Source organism: Octodon degus, unplaced genomic scaffold (assembly GCF_000260255.1).
Source record: "Octodon degus isolate 3935 unplaced genomic scaffold, OctDeg1.0 scaffold00058, whole genome shotgun sequence".
In the NCBI taxonomy this organism is placed as follows: domain Eukaryota; kingdom Metazoa; phylum Chordata; class Mammalia; order Rodentia; family Octodontidae; genus Octodon; species Octodon degus.
The window spans coordinates 10,662,506-10,677,766 of NW_004524634.1; positions in this window are offsets into that span (position 1 = coordinate 10,662,506).

The following is a 15,261-nucleotide window of genomic DNA, read 5'->3' on the forward strand; positions in this document are numbered from 1 at the left end:
CTTCTATTGTCGGACTGTGTACTATCTGCTGTATATATAGTAGTGACACAAACAGGAAAAGTTCCCTCCCGGTACTTTAGTTGAATAGAAATCTACTTTCACATAAACAGATCAAAATCAGTTTTACTAAGGAAGTGAACAGCAGATGTGATTCACTTCTTTCATCTTTATACTTTCCTTGCACATTCCATCTTATTTCTGTTGCTTATCCATATTTTTCTTCTCAGAAGGTATATTTAATATGAAAAGAACTAGGGCATAAAAATAAAATTATGAGATTATTTAAAAGGAAATTTTTTTTTTTTTTTGCTGACAAATGATTCCCTCTGAAAAATGCTAGCAAACCTCAGAAAGTCTTCTTAAAACAAAACCATTGGGTTCCTTCTGTTTAGGCACAGAGTAGAGTGGGGTGAGATGGTACAAAAGGAAGGGGAAACAGGGAGATCTTTGGGTCTCATACATAGTCAGCTGATGTGTAGCTAAAACAAAGAAAAAACATGTTTCACAGTCCTTCTGCTTCCATTCAGTTATAGAAATTAAGGAGCTTTGAAAAAACACTTTTTTCAGAACTTGACTCAAAGATTATAGGCAGTGGTGGTTGAGCTTCTTTGTGTCAGTGTGATTGACTTGGAAGCTACATACAGGTTAAGTAAAATACACTTTGGGCTGTGCCTGGCGGGGTCATGGAGGCACTGCCTTGGGGACTGAGTCTGATCCTGGGGCCCATCCTTTCTACTGCTGTCTTCCTGCACTGCTTCCTGGCAGCCATGAACTAAGCAGCTTTGCTCCCCTGCCCCCTTGTGCCAGGATGTTCTACTTTGCAGCCAAACATGGATGGAATCTTCTGAAATCATGAGCCAAACTAAACTTCTCTTCCTTTAAAAGGCTGTGGATATCAATTATGTCCTGGTGACCACAAGTTGACTTAAATGTAGGCATGCATGCCTGAAGGCACCAAATGTCCAACCAAAAAGTAAGTGTCCATGGCAGAAATTAAGAGGAAACAGCCAGAGAAGCCAGAGGAGATCCTAAAGAAAGGGATGTCTTATCTGTGACCTAAAAATGAGATAAACATGGAGCAATATTTTGAAAAGGGAAGTCAGAAAGAAGACAGTTTCAGGAAATGAAAATTAACACTGGGAACTAGGGGAGACAATTACAAGAAGTTATAGAGTAAGTCAAAGACAAGACTATAGTGCCTTAATGAGTACATTCAAAATTTAGAAGACAGCATGGTGGCACACACCTGTAATCTCAGTGCTTGGGAGGCTGAAAACAGGAGGATCCCTATGAGTCCAATCCGTATAGTGAGAACCTGTGGAGCCTGTACTAAATGCATTTAAAAAGAAAAAGAAGTAAAAAAAAATTAGATTCAAGCATGATGATACATATCTATAATTCCAGTACTCTGTGAAGTTGAAGCAAGAGGATTGTGAGTTTGAGTCCAATCTAGACAATTTGGTGATTTAGGAAGACTCAATCACAAAATAAAAATGAATGAATAAAAATAATCTGAGAGTGTAAGTCAACGTGAAGATCCTGAGAGATGAGATTATATGAGACAATGAACATGGAGCATCATTTTGAAAAATTGATTGAAATAAGGAAAGAAAGAAAAAAAAGAAGAGAAAGAAAGAAGAAAATGTTATTATTCACCTTGAGAACCCAAGAAGCCTGGGGTGACTTTAGGAGATATGATAAAGTCATCATAACAATTTATCAGTGTGGTTGTATGATCATCCTCTGAGGTGTGGAGAACACTAGAGAGGAAATGATAGCTGGGAGCAGATAAGCAGAAGCCCATAGTGTGGTCCAAGAAAGGCGAGATCAACTTGTGTAACATAGACCTGCAGAGAACATGAGGGAAAAGAGATTCCAGGGTGTGTGGATGTTAGTTTTACTCAAGTAAACAATGATTTAAGAATATGAAGGTAAGAAAAAAGGAAGCTATAAAGATGACTCAGAGCTTCTGTTATGCAATTTTGATGAGTTCTGAATCCAGTGGGGAAAGTATGATCAGCATAGCTTTGGTAGGGAGAATTTCTAGAGAAATGTGAAAGGATACACTTGAGTTGCCTTTGACATGACACATTAAAATGGAAATGTTGAGTCTGCAGTGGAATATTTAGATCAAGAGCATTGTATGCAAATTAAGTGTGGAAGAATTTAAACCAAGAATAGCTTGGGATTTAAAGCAGTGCTAACTCCCCTGGAAATTTCTGTATAGAATGTACTTGCACATCCAGCAAGAGACCAAGGGAAGAATTATCCAAGAGTGTCATACCCTGTTCTGCTTCCTTTCCTTATTCCTACTGCCTCTTTACAACTTTTAAAAGATCATGCCCAGTCATTACAGAGTTAAGGATTATTTGCAGAGAGTTATTTGAGACTCAAAACTTTCTATTGTACTCTCATTTTCTCTCCCTCCCTCTCTACTAACTATAAATTACATTGCAGGCACCTATTTGATAAATCACAAAATTAAATAAAGTATAAGAAAAAAACTAGTTAAGGACTGTAGGTAATAAAAAGATGAATTAGTAGTGTAGATTTGGTACAGTCTTCCTCTGTGATACCCATTAGCCAAGGTATTTTATGTGTCTGAACTCATTAATTTTTGCATCAATCCCATAAGGTAAGTAAAAGTGTTCTCGCCATTTTATAAAAACTAAGGAATATAAAGAAATTGCACCTTACCTGGCTGGAGAGTAGGAAATTTGCAATCTGAAGACAGGCAGAGTGGGCTCTGGAATGCATGCTTTTTCATCACTGAAGATAAGGTTTGACAGTCTTATGATCTCACTAAGAAGATAATACATAGAAAATAACATGAAGACAGAGGAAAACTGAAAAGGCTCTGGTTACTTAAATCTAAGAAGTTCAGGAAATTCTTTACATATACTGACCATTAAATACTCAAATGACTGCTCATCCTTCGATGAATGTAGGATAGGATAAAGTACAAATGCAATCAACTGCCAGCTATCAGTGACTTAACAAAGAAGGCATACACAGTATTAACCTTATGTGCTCACTATGAGTCACAGTAGGAGAGAACTTTTCATCCCTACCACTCAGGGACCCACATGAAAGAACTCTACGCTTTGATATGGCTTCCAGAGCCTCTCAGAGAAGAGCATCATCCCTCCAAAGCACAAATGTCACTAGAATTTCTGGTTATATTTCATTGGCCAAAGCCAACAGAGCCATATCAAACTCCAAATTAGTGAAGAAGAAATGTGGCATTTCTCAAAGTCTCTACAAGTTACCCTCTGGCTCCTTGTAGACTCTTGTGATGTTGGGTCCTCACTACTTTTCCCTCAGGAACAAAAGATGGCGAGTTCCATGCAGGACTGCTCCCTGCTGTTTGCTTCTGTTGAAACACCTCCAGCTAATGCATCTGAATGGAGGAACTCAGAAAATCAACTCTTTCGGAGTCACTGCAGGTCAGAAATATTCATTACAAAGCAAAGCACTTTTCAAGAGAAGATGCAATCACGAACATCAGTCCAAAGACCTGTAGGAAAGAGACACACAGGGGCATGAATTGCTGTATTAAAATGTGTGAAACAATTATCACCAGATCTAAAATATGTTTCTGAAGGGGAATTTTACTATTGGGTGATGAGTAATTTGACAAAGAGAGAATCCCGCCTAACCGGTACTAACCTTTATTAGAAGGAAAAACATTGTACCCAACGACCAAGACTGTGCTTCAAGTTGCAGTTTAATAGCTATAGTTTCCGGCCTATGTTTCACCCTGTGGATTTCTACACGGCCCCCAGCAGAGGGATTGCATGTAGATTAGCATTAAGCTCTGCTCACAACCATAGCCACCAGTGCCACTAAGTTAGTTCACACCCCAAGCCTTCAGCCACAAAATCAGCAATAGCGGGGGGATACGACTAAGTTAAACTCTGCCATGGATTGCCTCTTGCTGAAGTGGACTCAGCCCCACCAGTGCTACCAGCCACAGGAGATGCCGGCTGCAACAGAAGTCTGAAAGCCTGGCTCATGTGTCTTTCTTTGGCCCTGAAGCTGCTTCAGAGACTCCATCTGTAGGCAAACCTGGGGAAGGGGACCACTAAGACTTTCCCAGTGCTGGATTTTACTAACCAAGAAGTAAGTTCTGAGGTAAAATCTTGTGCTTACTGCGCTGTCTTAACCCCAGTATGCAGGATTTGAGGTAGAGTGATGGTGGTCATTTTGTTATGAAGCTGACACTAAACTTGGGCATACCTGAGTCTCATGCAGCAAGGATTTGCAGAGTGAAAGATTCTAGAGGCCCACAGTATAGCTGGTAAGGATGCAGGCTGACATACATGTTTGTCATGCAGATTGGAGCCTGATGTGTAGATGGTCTAGAGGCCTTACTCATGAGCTCTGACCTTACCCTGATAGGTATAATGCCTTCAGCTTCCACAGCATGCTGAGCCTCCCACTGAAATACCAATGCATAGCCCACTGCAAGCCTTCGTGCCCCACTCCCCAGTTGGTGGAGTCTTGATCTTCTTCCCAAAATCAGAGAAGTGCGATCAGCCACTCAGCCTAACCTCATCCCAGTGTCTCAGTCCATACAACAGGTGTGGAGTTTTCTCTCACACTGGGTTTCACGCTTAAGGCCAGGACCTAATTCTCTGTCTTTCCCACCAGCAGGAGCTGTTTCTCTCTTAACTTTCTGTTGTCTCTTTCCATGTATCTTTTTTTATTGGTAAGCCTAAAAGCAGAACCAGGGGTTTAGCTCAGAGGTACAGAGCCTGCCTTGCAAATGTGAGGTCCTAAGTTTGATTCCTCAAAAGAAAAAAAACAAAAAAAACAAAAACAAAAAAAAAACCAAAAACACCTGAAAGCAGACACCATGGTCTCTTACCCAATTTTTCACTTCTTACAAAGGCATGTGGCATGCAAAGAGCTCTTCAACTTCATGTACCTACAAATTGACCAGTACTGGAGAACCTTGCTCGACTGCTCTCTTGTTTCCTCCCCCAAAACCATATTTTTCCTATGTACTGAGCATTTAACCTGAAGCCTCAGACAAGCTGCATAAAAGCTCTACCATGGAACAACACCTCCAGGTCTTCAACTCAGTTTTACAATCAGTGATACTTGAAAGGAAGCCCCTGATTGAGTTCTTGTTATCTTAAGAATGCAGGATGGGATCTTTGCTGATCATCCTGCCCTGTGAGCTTTTCTCCCATCCAGTATAAAGGAGCCAGCAGACAGCCAGCAAGATAACAGAGTCAACCAAGAGAAAGGCTCAGTATTAACAAAATACGGCTGGTTGAAACTTATTAAGTAAAGCAATTTGACATCTCACTCCAATGGAAGGGGCAAGTTAACACCTTGCACAAAACAGTCTATTGAAGTTTTTCTGTATTTTAGTCAAAATACCACAGTAATACATTTAAACTTCTGACACTCTGACAGAGTAAATATGGAAAATCAATGTAAAATAAACATGAGATGAATCAGTAAATATGAAAACAAATGAGGAAATGCCATATGTAAAAAAAGCCAAAATAATGTGAAAAAGGTGATGAAAAGATAATATTTATATGTATGAACATATAGAAATATATTCACATATATGTATATAGATAAATATGTATACATATAATATCACAACAATAAAGTAATAGCATAAGTTGAAAGAAGTACATATTCTGAATGAACCAGATGTCCAGAAAGATGTTTAAAAGTTACTATTAAAAATATAGTATTTTAAAGATATATATATATATATATATATATATATATATATAGTATTTAAAATACACCCTAGAAAATCTTGAAGACATGAATGATTTATTTTATTTTATCATTCTCAGTTCTTTAACGTATGTGGTACAGGTCTCACTATGCAGCTGACTCAGTGATCCTCCTGTTTTCACTCTTCCCAGGGCTGGGATTGCAGCTGTACGCCACCATGCCTGGACTCGGTCACTGGCTCAACGTGCCCCGAGGGTGGGGCTGGCAAGGCATGCGGGACCCATGATCTAACCCTGGTCCTTGCTCTTGCCAACACAGGGGCTTAGTCAGCTATTTTGCTGGCCCAGTGTGAATGATTTGATGGGAAATTGCTTTCAGGCAGTCATACAGCAGAAAGTTTCCATCGTGTCTCAGTTTAGCCGGAGCACAAAAAAGCGAAGTTCGGCTGGTGAGATGGCTCAGTGGTCTAAAGCACCTACTTGGAACAAGCTTGGCAAAGCACAGGGACTGCGGTTCGATCCCCCAGCACCACATGCCAGCCAGCCCGCCCCCTGGTGGGCTGAGCTGGCCACACACACACACACACACAAAATAAATAAATAAATGTTAAAAAAAAAAAAAAAGCGAAGTTCTTCCATTCATTTTCTCAAGCTACGATAACAAACCTGTTTCAAGCCACAATAAAAGAAAACTGTGCATCAATTTCACATCACAGTGAAGAAGCTCTATACAATATAACAATAAATCAAATATAGAAAAACACACATTGAAAATATTTATTATGAATAGGTTCAAAAGGAATATCGTAGCATAAGGGAGTATCTTGACATACTTCACAGAGTACAGTTTGATTTCAGATTTCAGGTCTAGAGTTGGACAGATGGAACTTCTGGCACCAGCTTTAGCCTCCACTCACAGCCTAATCTTTAAACCTTACTTTACCATTCTGTGCTACTTTACTTTCATAGACAAAGTGAAGAGAACATGCTTTCTATCTCTCAAAATCATTGCATGTGTATTAAGTGAAATCATGATATGAAAGCAATATGTGAAAGCGTTCATCATACCTGGTGTTTGCAAAAGACAAAATAACTCATACTGGACAGAAACCATATGTGTGTAAAATGTATGAGCAAGCATTACTATTATTAATTATTATTATTATTATGGTAAGTAACTGGAGAGAAAGTTTATGAGCTTAGTTTGATAATCCTGTGAAAGTTTCTCAAGTAATGGAAGCATATATGACTAATTAATACAATATGCTTGATGCAAGTACTTCTCCACAAAATTTCCATAAACATGCAGTCTCAAATAAAAGTATCCTAATGCACATATGTTATGTATTTGTTTAGAAAGTCACTTAAGTATCTGGATTATGTTTCTACAGTATTTAATAAATTATATTGAACTGGTAAAAAAAAAAAGTGAAAGCATGTATCTAAGGCTCCTAGCAGCTCTATCCACACATGTATGTATGGATCACAAAGGACCTGCACATATGCAAAATACATTTGTAGGCATAAAATCACACACCTATAAAGTAGTAACATAGCTCAAAAGAGATACATATTCTGAATGAATCAGGTCCATGGAAAAATATTTAAATTTTTTTTCACTAACAATCCTTAATAAATGGTTGTTAATATTAAAAAGAAAACAAAATAAAATGGTATTTGAAAAATTGGTATTGTAGCTGTTCAAGAAACTGAGGAACAAAAGGTAAAAGTCTGAGGGCAGCTTGGTTAATATGTCAAGATTTAATCTCAAAAAATTTTATTTCATATAATTTAAAATAAATTTTAAAGTAATCTAGGAATAAAAAATAGTATTAGAACACACTAAATAGTATATTTCAGACTATAGTAATAATGCTTAGAAAATGTCATGGTTTTGGGCTTTTGCAAGGTGAGAAACATAGTACAGGAAATGTTTTATATTATTATATATATCAAGATTCAATCTCAAAATTGATATATAATATATCTTGATATATTATAATGAATCACCCAAGAATCATATACTACAAGTATAGGAAATCTATCCACACACTAAATACTAAATAATCCAACTGAGGGCCTAAATCCTAATATTCTGCATGAGTTCAGACGAAAACCTAGAGCTCATAACACTGCTTTCCAGAAATCCAACTGGAGGCCTAGAGCCCACAAGGAAGTCTCATGCAGGTCTGCTTCATGGATCTGTGCTGGAAATGCCCAAAGGTCAGGGGTGGAAGCTAGGAAGTCAGTGCAGCTCGATGCAGGATCTAGACTCTGTCTGCCCATGCTTTTTACCCATGACAGCAGAATCACACCTTGATGTGCACATTTTATTTTTTTTTATTTTCTCTTTTTGTGCTTTTTGTGTTTTGTTTTGTCAATTCTTTCTTCAGTGCTTGTTCTTTCTACATGAGTGTGAACACATTTTCTAAGTGTGTTATTGACAGTCTGTCCTCTTCCTGTTTTTATTTTTTCTTCTCTCTTTCCCTCCTCTCTTCCTTACCAGTTTCCCAAAATTTTCCCTAAATCTCCTTTAACTTTTTTCCAGCCATACTGATGATTTATTTATTGAACACAATTTACTGGTATCTTTTATGTTTTGTAATAATACCACAAATGCAACTCATACAGGCAAAGGTGATAAATTCCCTAAGTTTGCCATTGTCTAGGCTGTGTTTGACGCTATTGTTATTATTGACTGTACTACTTTAACCAAAATGATATAATTGTTCTAACCAGTTGTTACTCCTGGTATACCAAAGAAGAGATTTCCTAAAGGTTATTAAAAAAAATGCTATAGGCTAGTGTCAAATGACCAGGGACTTGGGCAGGTGGGCAGAAACTTCTCATTCCCAATAAATTGAAAAGGTAAGATCTTTCAACACAATCAAAATCACAAAGCCAGGTACATCTGGAAGACATCTCTGAGAAGTAATTATTTTCTTGGAGTTCTAAATACTAGCAAAAAACCTATTCAGCATAGACAAGAAAGAAACAAAGCAGCATATGAGAAGAGACTTAAACAAGAGGTAACCACGGACTTCCAGCTCACCAAAGACAAACCCATGGAGCAATACATTGGAACAGTTTAAAAGCTGCCCAGCTGAAATTTCTGAACTGGTAACAGTGAAAGTAATAAAGAAAATGAATGATGTTCTCGAAAACATCAAATCAGAAATAATATGTCAGATACCTAGGGAGATGGTGATCGTAGTGAAACACATGATTTGTGACTCTAGAGCAGATACACAGAGAAAATAAAGGAGTTTAGAAAAATGATCGAAATCATAAACACCCAACACAGGAAAGAAATGAAATCCACAGAACAGGGTTTTTTTGTTGTTGTTGTTGTTGTTGCTTTTTTGTTTTCTTTTGGGGTCAGGGGGCAGGCCAAAGAGCTCAGTGGATTAAAGTGCCGGCAAGCAGGTACAGCGGCCAGGTGTTCCATCCCCAGGCCTTCCAAGCCAACCCCACCCCTGGGGCACGCTGAGACACCAACTGAGACTGGGTGTGGTGGTGCACACCTGTAATCCCAGCTCTTGGGAGGCTGTAAGCAAGTCGATCACTGTGAGTCTGATCTAGAAGTGAAGTGGACATTTTATTTTTCTTATTTTCTCTTTTTGTGTTTTGTTTTGTTAGTTCTTTCTTCATTGCTTGTTCTTTCTGTATGAGTGTGAACACATTTTCTACCCTGAATACCCTGTAGGCCCTTCCCTAAAATACAAATATATAGATAGATAGATAGATAGATAGATAGATAGATAGATATTTTTTTTATTTTTATTTATTTATTTTTTATTTATTGCATTTATTTATTGTGTGTGTGTGTGTGTGTGTGGCCAGCTCAGCCCACCAGGGGGTGGGTCTGGCTGGCATGTGGTGCTGGGGATCGAACCGTGGTCCCTGTGCTTTGCCAAGCTTGTTTCAAGTAGGTGCTTTAGACCACTGAGCCATCTCTCCAGCCCCTAGATAGATAGATAGAGAAAGAGAGAGAGAGTTAAATGTGTTCCTTATATGCATCATATTGTTGTATCCTCACTGTGATATGCCTTTTTTTAAAATCATGGCTAATTGAAGTTCTATATGCTTCACTTAAATGTAGGTTAAATTCTTTTGCCCTGCTTGGAAAATTTTCTGCCATGGCTTTTCTGAAAAGAGTTTTAATGTCATTTGTGCTATCTCCTACTTTTTTTAGTAACTCTAAATTTTATGCTATTCTTATCCACATCATCTAACAGCTGCCAGATTGATTTTTCATGGTCCTCTACTATTTTTAAGAAATCTTTCTTTTCATGATTGCTAACTGCAATACTGTCTTCTATATCTGAGATTGTCATTGGCTTATTCTACATACAATGGAATTTTAATCTCCTAGACATATTTTGAAACTTTTTCATAGATTTTATGTTATCTCAATGTGGCTTTTCATTGCAAATGTTGGACTGTTTCATTGTCACAATGCATCTGCAGATTTGAGCTGCCCCTCCCATAGAGTGAGTCTGAGTTCTGGCAGAAAGCACCATCTGCCACCTCCTCCTTCTTAGCTCTAACTGTGGCCTTCAATTCTTACTTCAGATCTTTCCTGTGTCTAAGGGACCCACCTTACTCCTTCTCCTCCTTACATGTTGTGATTTTCCACCAAGTCTCTCAGAGGCTATTTCTCTGATGTTTAATACTCTGACATCTTCCCATAAGTTCTCAGAGTTAATTTTCTAGGTGGTAAAAAGCTAGAGTCAGACTCTGGGCCAACTGTCTCCTTATGTACAACTTATTGTAGAACAGCAGGGGTCAGTTACAAATGGGGTAAGTAGAAGGAATGCAGTCCTGGAGTCATTATGTTACCTGCACTGACCCCAAGCTTTCATGTGAAAGCCTTATCCACCATAGCCCCGGAAATATGACTACATCGAATTCAAAACTTTTGTTCAGTGAAAGAGACAACCAATAAAGTAAAGAGAAAACCTACAGAACAAGAAAAATAATGTATGCCAGCTACTCCATGGACAAAGTACTAATATCTAGAATACCCACAGCACTCAAGAAAATCAGTCTTACTAAAATAAAAGACATGATCAAAAAATGGGCAATTGAAATGAATAGGTACTTCTCAAAACAAGTATACAAATACTTTTGGAGCAAAAATTTGTAAAAACATATTCAACATCATTGACCATAAGACAAATGTAAAATAAAACAACCCTGAAGTTCCATCTTAATCCTAAAAGAGAGGCTAACATCAATAAATAAAAATAAATGCTGGGTTCCATGTAGGGCACCACATGTCACACCCAGCCACGACCCTGGATGAGACAGCCACAAAGACTGGGTGTGGTGGTACACCCTTGTAAATCCAGCACTGGAGAGGCTGAAAACAGGAGGATCACGATGAGTCTGAGCTGCGTAGTGAGACCCTGTATGAACAAAGTGCTGGTGAAGCTGTGAGGGTAAATGGAACACATATTCAGTGTTAGTGAGTGTGTAAACTAATGAACTACTATAGAAATCAGTATGGAGACTCTTCAAAAACTAAACACAGAATTTCCTTTTCACTCAATGATTACCCTTCTAGGTATCTTCCTGAAAGAGACTGCTGAAAGAAGTAAAATCATATTTCAGTGATACATACTTACTCATGTTTATAGCAGAAAAACTTTTTTTTTTTTTAAATTCCATTTTTTACGTGTCCGGTACAGGGCCTCACTACACAGCTCAGACTCATCGTGATCCTCCTGTTTTCAGCCTCCCCAGCCCTGGGATTGCAGGCGTGCGCCATCTTGCCTGGACTCATTAGAGACCTGGGGACAGGGATGGTACGGCATGCAGGACGAACAAGGGATGGAATCCCGGTCCCAAAAATAACTCTTAACAACTACATTTGGAAACAGACTTCACACTCATCAACAGATATTACAGAGAGTTTGTTTTAGTTACACAATGGAGTACTACTCAGCTGTAAATAAACATAAATTTGAGTCACTTAAAGGAAAGTTGTTCCATCAAGGGACTATATTATTAGGTGAAATAAATAAGACATTCACAGAAAGTGTCACATGGTTCATTTTGTGTAAGAAATACAGAATTTAAATAAAGAGAAAAATAAAAGGTAGTATAAAACAAAGAGATAGGTTCTCTGCAACTGGCCAGGAGAGCTGTAGATGCAGGAATAGGGGAGGAAAAGGAGGACAAGGGAAATTAGAAATAAATAAGATGTGTTATAGAATACGTACAAGCTTCCCAAAATGAATGTAATCATTATGCACAGCAAACCTGTACAAATAAACATAAAAATGATACCTCACTAATTAAATTTTCATCTAAAGACATTAAATCTGGGTGTATCTTCTGCATACTTAGTGTGCTCAGTCTTCCCTCTACCACTGAATATACTCGTCATGCATCCTGTCAGTGGTTCCCATTGCAATCACACCACAGGGAAAATGAAGCCATTCCTCTCCATCTTCGCCTAGTGGAAGAATCATCTACATTCAATTTTGATTTTTTTAACGTACAGGGTTTTAACTCTCAAGTCAAAAGCATAATGCAGCTATACTTTCTTGACGGTCACATTCACGGAACTATAATTAATTTACTTTGGAAGATTTACATTTTTAATATTTTAAAAGAGTAAAGATCAATATGAGAAGAAAATGGCTCTTAAGTAGAAATGCCACTAAGTGATGGTGTGGAGATGGGAGAATGACTTAACAAAATTATCCTACAATGTACCTGAAAAAATAAGTAACGGACAGAGAAATAAAGAAAAGAACAAGAACAAAGAAGATTCACCTTAATGAATATTAAAGTCTGACATAAGAATAGAAAGACAGATCAATGAAAGCCCAGAAACAGCCTTGTTCTAAAATGGTAATAACCTAAGATAGGACAAGGATGGCATTGTCATGAATTGATAAAGAATGTAAGCAAAAATTAGGCTGAAAAGTATGAGACAGCAATCCTACAGGTGGACCTCATACAATTAATCAAAATGGATTACAGACTGAATTATGCAGCTACATTAAAAAGTATATATAAATCGGGCAGTTCATTGTTAACATAAATTAGCTATAACAAGAAGTATATAAATCATAAGGGAAAATGTTAGCAGTCTTTAAAATATTGAATAACATTTTCTCCATCAAAAAATGTAGATACTGGCTCTCTTTTTAGCCCATCTATCTGTCTAATTTTTGGTCTGCAAACTTTAGTTGTTAAACATCCAGAAGAGAAGCTTAATGATTCTATTATCCTATAACAGAGGCAGGTAAGCTTAACATCACTATTTATCTGAATATCACATGCCTTAGACATACAATGGAGCTGCTATTTTCCCACAACCATGGATACTCTTAACATTTAAATCCCTATAGAATGATAATAAACAATTACACAATTTTTACACAGAAATTTAGAAATCAAACCATATATGTTATAGCAGAACAATCCTGCTATGTTTTGGGTTTTTTATCACTCATTTACTTTTATTAACTTTTTTCTTGCCAAAATTTACTTTAAAGAGAGTATAGCAATAGCTGATATGACAGTAGCTGTATGCATTTAGAATACCAAAATGACAGTGTTTTTTTTTTAAGCATGGTTTTAGTATTACTCATTACTGTCCAAAATGTAATTGCTTTGTTCACAGATATCAGCATATAAGTTAGTCAGGATGGGAACTCTACCCATTAACTGCTATTTCCTGACCATTCAAGGTCAGTGAGGACTCAGGATATAAGAGAACCTCCGCTGTGACATCCTGTAACTAAGTGGGGTCCCCAATGTTCTGATCAAGATTATGGGGCTACAGAGGAAAGTGATCATCAATTCTCTCAGGCTTTCACAGAGAGCAAATTGGTCAAGCAATGGCTGTGACTCATCCAGATTGCTGACACTGACAAAAGATCTACAAGGTGCTCTACCTGGTTCCAGGGTAAATCTTGAGGGGATTTGACTGACCTTGACAGATACAAAAGTTACATTTTTAGTTTAGGTCTTGATTTAACTTGGTCTTAACTATCCAGAAGAAAAGTGTAACCACAAGGCATAAAAAGTGAAACTGTATTAATATGCTGAGCTGTTAAAGGCTCAAGGCAACAACTTCAGACAATTACCAGTTGTGCTGATAGCTCACTACTATTATGGACTATTGGTGTATAGTCGTTTATTTTGCTGAATTCAAGTACCTACGATCTATGGACTGGCACCAAGTATGTAAAGGTCCCTTAAAGCGTTCTCCAAACACAGCTTCTCTAATAGCAATGGAAGATTCATCTCTGACAAAACAAAGCAAAAAAGTGAAATATAAGTAAAGAACTGTTTTGCTGTGAGAAAAAATATATATGTCTATACAAGATAGCTAGGATAGATATACAGTTACTTTCTCTTAGTTCAATGAGAAGAAAGGTTTGTACTAATATTGTTTATTTATTTACTTTTTTTTATTCTTCTATTTATGACAGAGTATACAGAGTCTCACCGCATAGATCGCACTCCTAGTGAGTCTCCTGTTCTCATCCTCCTAAGTACTGGGGTTACGGGTGTGTGCCACCATGCCCAGTCTTGTTGGCGAGGCTAGCACTGCAGACTTGGGCATTGAACTTCTGGCCCCTGTGTCTGCCTAAGCAGCATTTTAATCTGCTTAGCTATTAGGCTGACCCTAATATTGTTTAAATAAGATATCACATCTGTATCTTGTCCTCTGAATAACTAACATGAAGACAACAATATGCAATGTATTAATTATTGTAACTGTCTCATTAACCTGTTTTGAAACTGTTTCATTGCTATTTTATCTTTATTCTCATTAAAATGAATAAAAAATATACAATGAAAAAAAATTTTAAAATATAATAGTAAAAATAGGATAAATTCCTATTAAAGAGACATATTACTATAAGTCAAAAATAAAATATTTAAAAACATTTAAAATAGGCAATGTATATTTTAGTGGTATATAGAACAACCAGATTAACCATAGAAAAATATTTTTCCTAGAAATAAAAAGTAAAAAAATAAAAGCAAACTATATTATCACTTCAAAATTTGGAAATCTTAGGGCTGGCAAGATAGCTCAGTAGACTAAGTGTCTGCTTAGGCAAGTACAGGGACTAGGGCTCAATTGCTGGTACCATATGCTTTGCCGGCCCCACCCCGAGGTGCTTTAAGCACCAAGAGTTGGAGCTGAGTGGCACATGCCTGTAATCCCAGCACTGGGGAGGTTGAAAATAGGAAAATCACTATGAGACTGAGCTGTCTAGTGAGATCCTGTACAAAATACATAATTTCAAAAAATACTGAAAATCTTAAAAATAATTTTAAGAATAATAAATATAGTGGAAATTATTCCTTACTGATACAGAGAAGTATTTTCATAACTATAGATAATTGAAAATATAGATAATTATTGGTAGTACTTATATAAAAAATTTTTAAATGCTATTTCACTCAGCAACTTAATATGTTTTAAAAACACATTCAAGAAAATACATCATTCATAATATAGTATTAAATAAAAGAAAATATATACTAATAAAAATGCATATACTAATGCAGTATA